At 54.5% G+C, this 13,357-nt stretch overlaps 1 protein-coding gene across 2 annotated transcripts in view; it reads right to left on the bottom strand.

The window, feature by feature from the left end:
• TRIT1 (tRNA isopentenyltransferase 1) overlaps positions 1-12,832 on the bottom strand; it is a 181,590-nt gene extending 168,758 nt beyond the window's left edge. Inside the window, exon 1 of one of the 2 annotated variants that reach the window (XM_085648343.1) lies at positions 12,587-12,832. The gene's annotated coding sequence lies outside the window, so the exon portion shown is untranslated. The remainder of the gene's footprint in view (positions 1-12,586) is intronic. The other variant, XM_085648342.1, reaches the window with a different exon arrangement.
• Positions 12,833-13,357: the final 525 nt, after the last annotated feature.

Genomic DNA, 13,357 nt, shown 5'->3' with positions numbered 1-13,357 from the left:
GACCTGGTCGCGGCTCAAGCTCCACGAACTGATCGCCAGAGCCCTGCTGACGTCGTCGCGGCTCAAGCTGAACTGAAACACCTTAAGAGCCCTGCTGACGCCGTCGCGGCTCGACCCCTCCGAGACCCGGAGTCCCCCCAGCTTGAGGATCAAGAACTGGGCCTAAGGTACCCTCGTACCCAGCTGCTACTAAAGACTGTCCCGCTACCCCGTCCCTACCAAAGACTTTGAGACTCTTGCGGATCCCTCGATCCCCCCTTGTATATATCGATAACCGTAACTTCCTAAATGCTGATAAAGAATTGCTCGTCTTGATAAACATCCTCGAGTCCTGTGTGGTGGTGTTACTGCGCTAGTACGGTGTAGGAGAAGGACCTCTCCTAGGAGGCTTCTCAGCAGCACTCGGCTCCTTCGTACAGTGTGGGGGGCCCCCCTGGGTGGTCTCTCCGACCCCCCGAGGTCCGCCTTCCAACATTTGGTGGCCAGCGACGGGATCCGAGCCGAACGCAGATCGTACAAGCAAGTAACCCACTCGCTATCCATCCAGACGAACAGAGACCATGAGCAACCAGGAAACCACCGCGACCATGGAGTTCCAACCAGAACGATTAGAAGAGTACACGCACAAAGAGTTAAAACAGTTCTGCAAGGACAAGGGCATTGCGACCACCGGCCTAGGTACCAAGGAAGAGATGCAGAAAGCCCTGAGAACCTGGATAGAGTCCGAGGCGGGTCCCTCCCAGAGTGAAGGTCCCCTGCCCCTGAATGCAGCCACGCCACCAGCACCGACCCCAGCGAACGGAGGGAGAAACAGCCTGGAAACCGGCCTCTCCGCGGAAGAAATACGAGAGCGGGAGAAGGTCCGGACCCATGAGCTAGAGCTCACACGACTTCGGCTGGATGGCGAACTCCTGCTGGCCGAAAAGAAATTGGCCATGGAACAGCTACGGCTACAAGAGGAGATAGAGGAGAAGAAGCGGCATCGAGAGCTGGAGGAGAAAAGGCTGACCCTCGAACATGAGCGGGGCCTCAAAGAACTCGAGCTCAAGGCCCAGAAGGGGGAGACCGGCACCCCCAGCAATAGAGACGCTCTGCCGCCAAGGTCCATATTCCCAAAGATGTCGTCAAGGAGTACTATAAAAACGACGACATCCAGCAGTGGTTTAAGGCGTACGAGGTGGCCATGAGCTCCCATCGGGTACCCCGGAAGGATTGGGGTGCCGGCCTATGGGGTCGGTTCCTGAGCGAGGGCCGAGACACCCTACTCCAGCTCCCGGAAGAGGTGATGACCTCGTACGACCATATGAAGGAGGCCCTACTCACCCGCTATGGACTAACCGCGGAAATGTACCACCAGCGTTTCAGAGACTGCAAGAAAATCCCCGGTACCACGTGGGTAGAGTATGTTGACTTTTTCAGCAGGGCCCTGGAAGGTTGGATCAAGGGGAGCAAGGTCACCACCTACGGGCAGCTGGTCGACCTCATTATTTGGGAACACCTCTCCAACAACTGCTTCATGGAGCTAAGACAACACCTCCTCGACAGCAAGCTGACCGAGCCGCGGAAGCTCGCCGCCGACGCCGATCGATGGGTCAACACCCGAGTCCCCCGGAGCTCGATGGGGGAGTACCAGCGAAACCCCACTGGACCCCCCCGCCAGCGCGGCGGGGGAGGAGGGTCGAACAGGAATCGAGACATCCCAGCCGGGCCGCCCCGCAGTCCGCCTCGGGGGCCGCCTCAGCAACACACCTCCCCGAACCTAGCCCGAAGAGGGACGACGCCAGTCAAAACCGGACCCCGGCCCACGATAACCTGCTACGGCTGCCAACAAACAGAACACTATGCCAGCGACCCTGCCTACCCCCGGAACCGACGAAGTGGGACCAGCGGGCCCCCGCCCCGACAACTAGCGGCTGCCGCCCTGGGAGAAGGGGAGGAAGAGGAAGAACCCCTCGACGGGGGGTCCACTGAGTGGGAGCCGGCGGCCATGTCCCTGGTCTGCCTGGGCAGCCGAGAAATGGTGCCCCGAACACCCATCCCGAGCAACACCCAGAAGTACCAACAGTGGGTCACTATCAATGGACGACGGGCCGAAGCCCTCCGTGACACCGGAGCCAGTGTCACCGCTGTCCGCCGCCACCTGGTGGCCTCCGAACAGATCCTGCCGAATGTGCTATGCCCCGTCCGGACGGCCGACAACAGCGAGAGCATGTGCCAGATGGCCCAGATTCCCTTCGAATGGGGAGGGGTGACGGGCATGCTGAAGGTGACTGTCCGCGACGACGCTCCGGTGGACTGCCTCCTGGGGAACGACCTCGAGAGTTCCCCCTGGGCTGAAGTGGAGCGGCGAGAGCATCTCCGAATGCTAGGACTACCCGAGTGGGCCTGCGCCACCACCCGGTCCATGGCCGCCCAGGCCCCCCATTCGTCCATGGCCGCCGACACCGTCGAGCCCAAGGGGCCCGTGCCACCACCTGCCTCCAGCGAGGAAGAAGCGGACACCGATGCCAGATCCACGGTGCCCCCCCCCGGACGAGATCGCCTCTCTCGGCACACTCCCGGAGCTTGCCCAATGGCGCCACGACGGGGGCCCCACCAGAGAACAGTTCTTGCAGGAACAGAAGACCTGCCCCTCCCTTGATGGAGTCCGGCAGCAAGCGGCCTCGCAGGCCAACGGTGACCAAACCGGAACCCACTGGGTCTATTGGGCCGAAGGACTACTGTACAGCGAGCAGAAGATTGCAGAACTGGGGGCCAGCCGAGTGCTGGTGGTCCCCCTCCGATTCCGGGAGTTCCTCCTTAACCTGGCACATGATGTGCCCCCCGCCGGGCACCTGGGGCAGGACAAAACCTACAGCCGCCTGGTGACCCACTTCTACTGGCCCCGGATGTGGAAGGACGTGGACAACCACTGCCGGTCCTGCCAGACCTGCCAAGCCAGCGGCAAGACGGGGGGACGGGTCAAAGCCCCTCTCCAGCCCTTCCCAGCAGTCAACACCCCGTTCGAACGGGTCGGAATAGACATCGTAGGGCCCCTGGACCCCCGGACCGCCCTGGGTCACCGCTTCATCCTGGTCCTCGTAGACCACACAACCAAGTACCCTGAGGCCATCCCGCTTCGAACTGTGACAGCCCCCGTAGTGGGCCGGGCCTTAATGGGGATCTTCTCGAGAGTGGGGTTCCCCCGAGAGGTGGTGAGCGACCGAGGTACGAACTTCATCTCTAAATACATGCGGTCCCTGTGGCAGCAGTGCGGGGTCACGTACAAGTTCACCACCCCATACCACCCTCAGGGGAACGGACTGGTCGAGCGGTTCAACAGAACCTTAAAAGGCATGATCAAGGGCCTGGAAGAACCCCTACAGCGGAGATGGGATGTCCTGCTGCCGTGCCTCCTGTTTGCCTATCGGGAGGTCCCGCAGAAGTCCCTGGGATTCAGCCCTTTCGAATTGTTGTACGGGCATCCAGTCCGAGGACCCCTCAGCCTGGTCAAGGAGGGCTGGGAGACGAAGCCCTGAGATGCCCCTCCCGACGTCTACAGATACCTCCTGACCCTACGAAACCAGACACGAAGGTTCCGAGCCCTGGCCGAAGCCAACCTCGAGGCCAGCCAAGAGGACATGAAAAGATGTTACGATCAAAACGCCTCTACCATCGAGTTTGAGCCGGGCCAGCAAGTCTGGGTCATGTCACCGGTTGACCCCTGCGCCCTACAGAACAAATGGACCGGGCCCTTCAAGGTGGTGGAAAAGAAGAGCCCTGTCACCTACCTGATCGACATGGAGTCTCCCCGGAACCCCCTCCGGGTTCTACACGCTAACCGGCTCAAACCCCACTTTGCCCGGACCGAACTAAGCCTACTGCTAGCGACCGACGACGGGGGCGAAGGCGACTCCGAGCCCCTACCCGACCTCCTGCGGACCAGCGACCACGACGGGACCATCGAAGGCGTCCAACTCGCCTGACCCCGGAACAGCACCACGACTGTCAGCAACTGTTGCAGCCCTTTGCGGCCCTCTTCTCCCTCACTCCGGGGGTGACTCCATGGTGTGTCCACGACGTCGACACTGGGAACAGTCCCCCCGTACGACACAGAGCCTACAGAGTACCCGACCGGGTGCGAGCCTGCATCCAGGCTGAGGTGGCGAAGTTGCTGGCCCTCGGGGTCATCGAGCCCTCCGACAGCCCGTGGGCCAGTCCCGTCGTCCTGGTGCCAAAGGCCGCCGCACCAGGCACCCCCCCGGAGCTACGATTTTGTGTGGACTACCGGGCCCTGAACGCTGTTACCAAGACCGATGCCCATCCTCTTCCCCGGGCCGACGAGCTCATCGACCGCTTAGGGGCAGCCCGCTACCTGAGCACTTTTGACCTCACCGCCGGGTACTGGCAGATCCAGCTCACCCCCGGGGCCCAAGAGAGATCCGCTTTCTCCACCCCTGATGGGCACTACCACTTTCGGGTGATGCCCTTCGGCATGAAGAACGCCCCGGCCACCTTCCAGAGACTAGTGAACAAGGTCCTGGCCGGGCTAGAGGCCTTCAGCGCGGCTTATTTAGATGACATTGCCGTATACAGCAGCCACTGGGCTGAGCACCTGGGGCACCTCAAAGCAGTCCTGGCCGCCCTCCAAAGGGCCGGGCTCACGATCAAGGCCAGCAAATGCCAGATAGGCCAAGGATCGGTGACCTATCTGGGCCATCGAGTAGGGAGCGGTCAGGTGGCTCCCCTCCAACCGAAAGTTGATGCCATCCAGGCGTGGGAACCCCCCACCACCCAGACAGCTGTCCGGGCCTTCCTGGGCCTCACCGGGTACTACCGGCGATTCATCAGAGACTATGGGAGCATTGTCGGCCCCCTCACAGAGCTCACGTCAAAAAAGCAGCCCAAGAAGGTACACTGGACCCCCCGCTGCCAGACGGCCTTCGAGACTCTCAAAACGGCGATGTGCACTGCTACAGGCCCCTGACTATAGCAAGGAGTTCGTGGTGGAGACGGACGCCTCCGAATATGGAATTGGGGCCGTCCTGTCCCAGGTAGATTCGGAGGGACTCGACAGACCCGTGGCCTTCATCAGCCGACGGCTGCTGCCCCGGGAGCAGCGGTGGAGCACCATCGAGCGGGAGGCCTTCGCTGTAGTGTGGGCCCTCAAAAAGCTCCGGCCCTATCTCTTCGGCACCCACTTCCGGGTCCAGACCGACCACCGGCCCTTGCGGTGGTTAATGCAAATGAGGGGCGAGAACCCCAAGCTGCTGCGATGGTCCATCTCGCTGCAGGGGATGGACTTCTCTGTTGAACACCGGCCCGCCAATGACCACGCCAACGCCGACGGCCTGTCCCGCTTCTTCCGCCTCGACGAGGAGAACCCCCAAGGAAATGGGTGACTCTCCCTGCCTTCGGCTGGGGGGGGGACGCCTGTTAGTCCCGGCCTCGTGGCGTGGTCTTAACCCTCTTGGATTGTGCTCGTCCCCCGCACCGGCCTACACGGGCCGCCCTTTCAGGCCGCCAGGGACCCCTCCTCCCTTCGAGGTCCCCTTTGGATTGTACCCGTTTTCCTACACCCGCCTCAGCGGCTCCCTTTTCCAGGCCGCACTGGGACCCCTCATCCCTTCGGGGTCCCCACCATGCTCGCTCCACGCACTAGCCCACGCAGCCCGGCTCCCTCTGGCCTCGGCCCCAGCGAAGCCCCAACATCGAGGCACCAAGATCTGGCCAGGGGGCACCGCATGGCCACTTCACCACTCCCGGAGGAGGAGAGTTTCGATGGGACCCCCACCGTCCCTCAACACCTAGGTGCGATCGTCCTCCGGCCTCCCCGGGCCTGGCGCCTCTCCCGCTGGGCGTCTGGCCTCTCCCAGCCCGGCCTCTCCGCCCCCCCAGGCGCAAGGGTCCGGACATCAAATGGCTCCAGACCTATATCTGGGGCAACCCCGCAATGGGACAGTAGTTGTATCCCGGAGTCAAGAGCCCTGCTGACGTCGTCGCGGCTCGAGCTGAACTGAAACACCTTAAGAGCCCTGCTGACCTGGTCGCGGCTCAAGCTCCACGAACTGATCGCCAGAGCCCTGCTGACGTCGTCGCGGCTCGAGTTGAACTGAAACACCTTAAGAGCCCTGCTGACGCCGTCGCGGCTCGACCCCTCCGAGACCCGGAGTCCCCCCAGCTTGAGGATCAAGAACTGGGCCTAAGGTACCCTCGTACCCAGCTGCTACTAAAGACTGTCCCGCTACCCCGTCCCTACCAAAGACTTTGAGACTCTTGCGGATCCCTCGATCCCCCCTTGTATATATCGATAACCGTAACTTCCTAAATGCTGATAAAGAATTGCTCGTCTTGATAAACATCCTCGAGTCCTGTGTGGTGGTGTTACTGCGCTAGTACGGTGTAGGAGAAGGACCTCTCCTAGGAGGCTTCTCAGCAGCGCTCGGCTACTTCGTACAGTGTGGGGGGCCCCCCTGGGTGGTCTCTCCGACCCCCCGAGGTCCGCCTTTCAACAGTGGAAGAGGCAGCAAGAAGGGACAGATGCCAACTACAAGGCGAGGTGCCAGAAGCTGGAGCAGAGAGCAGGAGAAGGGCGGAGAATAGCACCAATCCAAAGGGGCCCTGGCGGAGGCATCAGTACGCGGAGACAGGGGATCAGGAGAATCCCGACAGGATCAGGTGCAAAGTGAGAGCGCGAGCGCGCCAGGCAGTCCGAGAGGCCCAGGGGCGGAACCAGAAAGACGCGCCACGATGAGCACGCAGGCATCTTCACTAACTACGCCGATCCCGTTTCTGCCGAGGCCCGGAGAACCTCAAATGAAGTGGGAGGATTGGAGAGAGTACTTCAAGAACTACATTGAAGCCCTAGAAGTTGAAAATGGGGAGGCCTTCCCCAGCGCGAGGAAGAAGAGGATTCTCCTACACAACTTAGGCCCGGAAGGCATAAGTGTCTTTCAGAACCTCGTGCCCACACCAAGACCGAATGCAGATGACGACGTATTCAAGCACGCTATAGAAGATCTTGACAACCATTACCGTCCTGCGGTGTGTGTCTTCATTGACCGATACAATTTCCAGCAGAGGAAACAAGAAAATGGTGAATCCATAGATGACTATGTAGCAGCGTTAAGAAAGCTGGTGGTGACATGCAAGTATGGAGCCCTGCATGACGAATTCATCAAAGATCAAATAGTTATGCACACCACCAACAAAACAGTGCAGGACAAGTTGTGGGCAAACGGGGAAGCATCGCTTAAAGAAGTAATTGCCAGGGTAAAAAAGGCGGAATTGTCGAAAAGGTGTGCAGATGCGGCAAAAAGGGAAACCCTCCAGAAGACCATGGTGAACAAGGTGGACGACACTGAACCACAGGGAAGGAGTAAAGCCATGTCATCTGAAGGGAAAGGACAAAATAAGTGGATAGGGAAACCAGGACAACCATGGAAGCCGAATAGAGACAACAAAACCACGTGCTATAGGTGCGGTAGTCAAGCGCACACAGCCCAGGACAAACGTTGCCCAGCGTTCAGAGCGAAATGTATGTTCTGCGGTATAATAGGTCACTAGGAAAAAGTTTGTTGCCGGAAAACGAAGAGACCCATGGTGAAGTACGTCATGCAGGATCAACAGGAGGAAGAAGAAGAACAAGAAGAGGAAGACGAGGTACTATGCATGGAGGAGCAAGTGCTAGGCATCGAGTGCAAGCGCTCCCGTAAACCACAATGTGACATGGTGATAGGAGGAGTGAGAATCAAAATCGTAGTAGACTCGGGATCTCCATACACCATCGTTCAAAGAGCAGTGTGGAAAGAAGAATTCGAGCCCAGTTTGGGATCAAGGTTAGAACCACCGGATATACAGCCAGTATCGTACACAGGTGAACCCATTCCCATGGTTGGATACAGGAAGTTGAACTTTGAATTTAGAGGAAGAAGCGCGGAGTGCAAATTATACGTAGAAGAAAAGGGCCCATCCGTCTTAGGATGGATGGATCAAGGTGACCTAGGGATCAAGTTAGACCCGGGGGGGACACGCAAGTGCTGATGACAGCTCCAGGGAGCGGGCCGGAACTGGAAGAGATGAAAAGCTATTTCCCGAAGGTATTTGGCGGGAAAGTTGGCAAGCTGGAGAAATTCACACACAAGATTGTACTCAAAGAGAATTCCAAGCCAGTATCCCACAAGGTCCGGAACGTGCCTCTAGCCATTAAAGAAGCAGTACAAATGGAGCTACGCAGATTAGAAGAGAACAGAATTATCGAGCCTATAGACAGCTCGGAATGGCTAGCACCCTTGGTTGTGGCAATGAAACCAAATGCGAAGGTCCGCCTCTGTGTAGACCTTCGAGAACTGAACAAGTGCCTAATTGTGGAAAAATTCCCATTGCCGCGCATTGAAGAAATGTTGTCCAAAACGAAGGTGGTAAAATGGTTTTCCACCATTGACCTTACTTCGGCCTATCACCAGATAGATCTTCATCCAACAAGTCGGAAACTGACATCCTTTATAACACCCTTCAGATGCTATCAATTCCGTAGAATGCCTTTTGGTCTTGCTTCAGCAGCGGCGGTGTTCCAGAAATTGATGCATCGTCTCTTCAAGGACATCGAGGGTTTTCAGTACTTCCAGGATGACATACTGGTGATGGGGACAGACAGGAAGGATCATGATAAGAAGCTAGACAAAGTACTTCGAGTGCTAGAAAACAACGGCCTGACCGCAGAATGGGACAAGTGCAGACTAGGAATGACGTCCGTCACCTACTTGGGACATGAAATAGGAGGACAGGGCATCATGCCAAAACGCGAAAATGTGAAAGCGATTTGCAATGCCTTGGCTCCATCCAACAAAGAAGACGTAAGATCCTTCCTAGGGATGGCAGAATATTATAGCAAATTTGTGCAACACTTTGCCACCAAGGCACACCACCTGCGACAGTTGATAAGGGACAAAACGGCGTTCAAGTGGACGGGGATAACACAAAAGGAATTTGAGGCCTTGAAGAGTGACATTAGCCAAGCCGTACCACTGTAGGGATATGATCCGCTTGGACAGTCGATATTGACGACGGATGCCAGTGAGAAAGGATTGGGAGCAGTTCTCATGCAGGAGAGGAGAGAGGGAACGACGGAGACCCTCAGTTTCGCATCAAGATCTTTATCACCCACAGAACATAAATATAGCGTAATTGAGAAGGAGATGTTAGCGGTGGTGTGGACCATGGGGAAGTTCCGCCAATTCCTATGGGGCACGAGGTTCATACTCAAAACAGACCACAAGCCTTTAGTCAAAGTGCTCACCTCGAGTGGGCATGCAAGTGCCACGCCGCGCATCGCTAAGATGACACTGAAATTACTAGAGTACAGGTATGATGTAGAATACATACCGGGGACACGAAACAAAGTAGCGGATTACCTCAGTAGAGCTTCAGCTATGGAAAGAGCTCCCAACCCATCAACAGAAGAGGAAGAGATGGTAGCGGTAATGGAAGATCCAGAAAGAGTGATAAGTAGTCAGGAGTGGACCCAAGCGTACGAAGAAGATAGGGAGATTAGCGAGGTCAAAGAGCGCATAATACATGGATGGCCTGAGAAAAGACGGTTGCGGGAATCGCTCAGGAAATATTTTGAAGTCAGAGAGGAACTGTCAGTGGGGGACAAAGGGATATTCCTGTACAGAGGTGATAAAGTTATTCCCTCGGCAGCGCTAGTTCCTCGTCTGGTCGCGCTAGTGCACGAAGTACATCTAGGAATAGTAAAAACCAAGATGAGAGCGAAGCACATGTACTGGTGGCCAGGAATGGACGTCCAAGTGGAGAGACATGTAAGAGAATGCGATCAATGCCAAAGAGCGGCCAAAACGCTGAATCCCTTAAGACCGGGCGTGGGAAAGTTTCCACTACCAAGTGACCCGTGGGAAGAAGTGTCAGTGGACATTCTGGGACCTGTGCTGGACACCCAAGGAACACCCAAATATCTGTGTGTCCTAGTCGACAAGTACTCGAAATGGCCGGAGATACATGTCCAGGAAGTAATGGACGCGGAGACAGTGATTAAATTCCTCACTTCAGTTTTCCTCAGGGAAGGTATCCCGAGAACCATCCTGAGTGACAATGGACCGCAATTCTCCTCGGAGAAGTGGTGCAAGTACGCGGAGAGGAACGGAATCAAAAGAAAACACACCTCCGTGTATCATCCGTCGAGTAATGGACAGGTGGAGCGATTCAATAGAGTTATAATGGGGTCCATCCAAGCAGCCATCATGATGGGCAAAGATTGGGAGAAAGAAGTACAGAAGATGATATGGGCATACCGCATCACCCTCACCGGCACGGGATATAGCCCTTTCCAAATCTTGAGAGGAAGACATCCTTTCACCAAAGACAACATAATATGGAGGGAAAAGACTATCACTAGCAAATGGTCACCTGCGGTGGTACAGCACAATCTAGGGAAGGCCCAGAGAATATATACGGAGTACTACAATCAGAGGAGGAAATTGAAGACAACAACCCTGGAGAGAGGGGAATGGGTGAGAGTCAGATCAGCTATATGGAAAAGGAAAGGAGACAGCAAATATAGCCCACCTCTACAAGTGAAAGAAGTGCACGATAGAGCAGCATTGCTCAATGATGGGAACGTGTGGTCCCAAGATCGCATGTCTAAATGTAACAAGATCCTACGATGGCCTCCAGAGGAGAACGAGAGGACACAACAAGGATTAAAGCCAAGAGAAAATGAAGGAAGTAACCCGGCTGAAGAAAGGGACAAGAGGGCAGAAGGAAACGGTGAGGAGTCTGGAGATCAAGTAACACCTGAGATGGAGGAACAGCTAGGAGAGGAGAGTGTGACTCCGAGGAGAGAAGAGCCGGGGACACCAAGAGACAAGGTGAGGAGCCCTGCAGAGGACGGTACCAAGGAAGCTCTCTCCACTCCAGTAAGGCGCACTAGAGCAGGCAGAGTGGTGGTAAGACCTAACCACTTCCGAGACTTTGAACTGGGGGGGAGCTAACAACCAGAGGGACTGTGTGGAATACAAATTCTTTGTTTAATAAAAAGAGGGAGATATGTAGTGTTGCGCTCTAGTTCTCGCGGTCTACGTCGTGACGTAGCACGCGAGGACGAACGAGAATGAGCGAAGGCACATGCGCGAGTGGAGAAAAGACCGCAGAGACGCGATATGCCCGGCGCTCTCCCGTTGTGTGGAATAAAGGATATTTCCCCCTACGCAAAATACCTGGTGTTGGTGGTATTTATTCAGGAAGCAACAAGCAACATTACAATAACCACTCTCTCTCACATGCTTTTGTTTTGCTTTTTAGAGCTACTTGTACCATTTTAATGACCCACCATTAGCTGCCAACGTGTCAGATTGCTATGTGTGACATTTTTATAATTTCAGTGTAATAATGAGTGATATTTCAACATCTATGAGTGACACTCTCGCCAGCAAAATCCAGCAATGAAGATGATTGCGATTTACCACCCTTTAACAGTAACCCTTAAGTCTCCATAACCACTCTCTCTCACATGCTTTTGTTTTGCTTTTTAGAGCTACTTGTACCATTTTAGGGTGTCAGAGAACTGTACATCAAACATGGAGACAAATATATCATACGTGTGTAAAGCAGTGTATGTGAAATGTTGCAAAAGAGGTATAGGAAAGGAGTCATTCATCATTCATACTGGGTATAGTTTAAGTGTGCTTGATCTGAAGAAGCACAAACTCAGAATTTAAAATGTCACACCGTGGTTTGCGGTTGTCATTACTAATAACTATTGATTTCTACCCAACTGAACCCGTTTTGCAACATTAGGATAATGAAAGATCGGGGAAGATTATCATTTGTAAATTGCAACTATTAAAAGGATCTCTCCGACAAAAGCAGTAACCAAATAACCTATTTACATTATATGCACTTTTGTGAGCTGCTTGATGCTCGTGCTTTGCAGCAGGCACATTAACCTTCTGTGTAAAATTTCTACTAGACAAACCTTGATTGATTCCTAGCGGGTCCATCAGTCACCAGAGTTTTCTTGACAGTTTTATTGGTGCTCGAAACATACTGGAGGCAAGCAAACTGTCAGGTGCCATTGGAATATGACAGACACATTGGCGGGCGTGGGATATTGACTGACGTGAGGTTAATGCCCCTCACCAAGGCCAGTATACGTGCAAAAGGAGGTGGGTATAATACCACTGATCCAAGAGAAGGCCCGGGTGGCCTGCGGGGATGTCTGGAAGGCCTTGAATTAAACTCTGTCAAGTCAAATGAAGCAATCGGGTGAGCACGGAACAGCTGTGCACACTGGTCATGTCATGTGTCAAAACGTCGGTGCTCAAACCTGCTGCCATCTTTATCAAACATTGCTCCAAATACGTAATTTGGACTGGGGGTTAGGATTGTTTAAATGACACAACCCTGTGCGCTGCAGTGCACTACATCTGTTGCTGCAGTCATGAACCGGTGCCCCATGAGACATACAGCGGGTCAAGTGCCCTTCTCTGCCATCCCTGCTCTTTGGTGTACATCTGAAGGGCGTCGCTTCGCTATTTCAAGGAATTACACACTTATTCTTGAATTACTTTAACAGCAGGTACTTACTCACTTTGTGAGAGGAAAGGAGCGGCAATTCAGTATGGGGCGCCTCGTGGCCGCAGCGACTTCCGCCACAAATGTCGTCTGCTCGGGCATACTTCAGTGACTCTCAGCAAAAGATGAGAGTTCCAGCAGCCGCCACGGTCAGTGGACTTGGCCGGTCGCGGGGATCTGCATTTTCATTTGTTTTATTTCAATATTCTTCACCACGAGCAGCTCTGCCATTACAAGTGAAGCCTCCCTCCCACAACCACCCGCTCGCGACGGCGACGGCGCGCTCTTACTGATGCCATCTATTAGGATTGCGGCGCCACGTGGTTAATACTAGTGTTACATTGTAGCACTGCAGCTCAGCCACTTCCGAAGCCTTTCATAAGCAGGGCGCATAACGCACTGCTAAATTTAGCTTTACATTCAGTCTGCATTGAATATTGGTGCATGATTAGCAGCTCTACTGCCTGACAGCCGAGGAGGCGCTATGCCATTTATGCGTGACTTTCCATTTCAGTGTGGTGATGCTGGTCACCACACTGAAATGCGTTAGTGTCACGTCTGATGCGTGATACTTGACAGGGCTGATGGATCAGGTAAAACTACTTTTAGGTACTCGTGATGAAAGTTATAGATTAACAAATTACAGATAAATTCAAGATTACATAATAAAAAAAAGGTGGCGCAAGTAGGATTATACAGGTACATAATACATATTTTCAAAATTGAGCTTCAGTCCTGCCAAGTATCACGCATCAGGAGTTAGACTAACACATTTCAGTGTGGTTAT

This window comes from Triturus cristatus, chromosome 3_2, assembly GCF_964204655.1.
Source record: "Triturus cristatus chromosome 3_2, aTriCri1.1, whole genome shotgun sequence".
NCBI classification, from domain to species: domain Eukaryota; kingdom Metazoa; phylum Chordata; class Amphibia; order Caudata; family Salamandridae; genus Triturus; species Triturus cristatus.
Note: the sequence above shows the minus strand (reverse complement) of the source record. Positions and strands in the feature narration are given on the sequence as shown.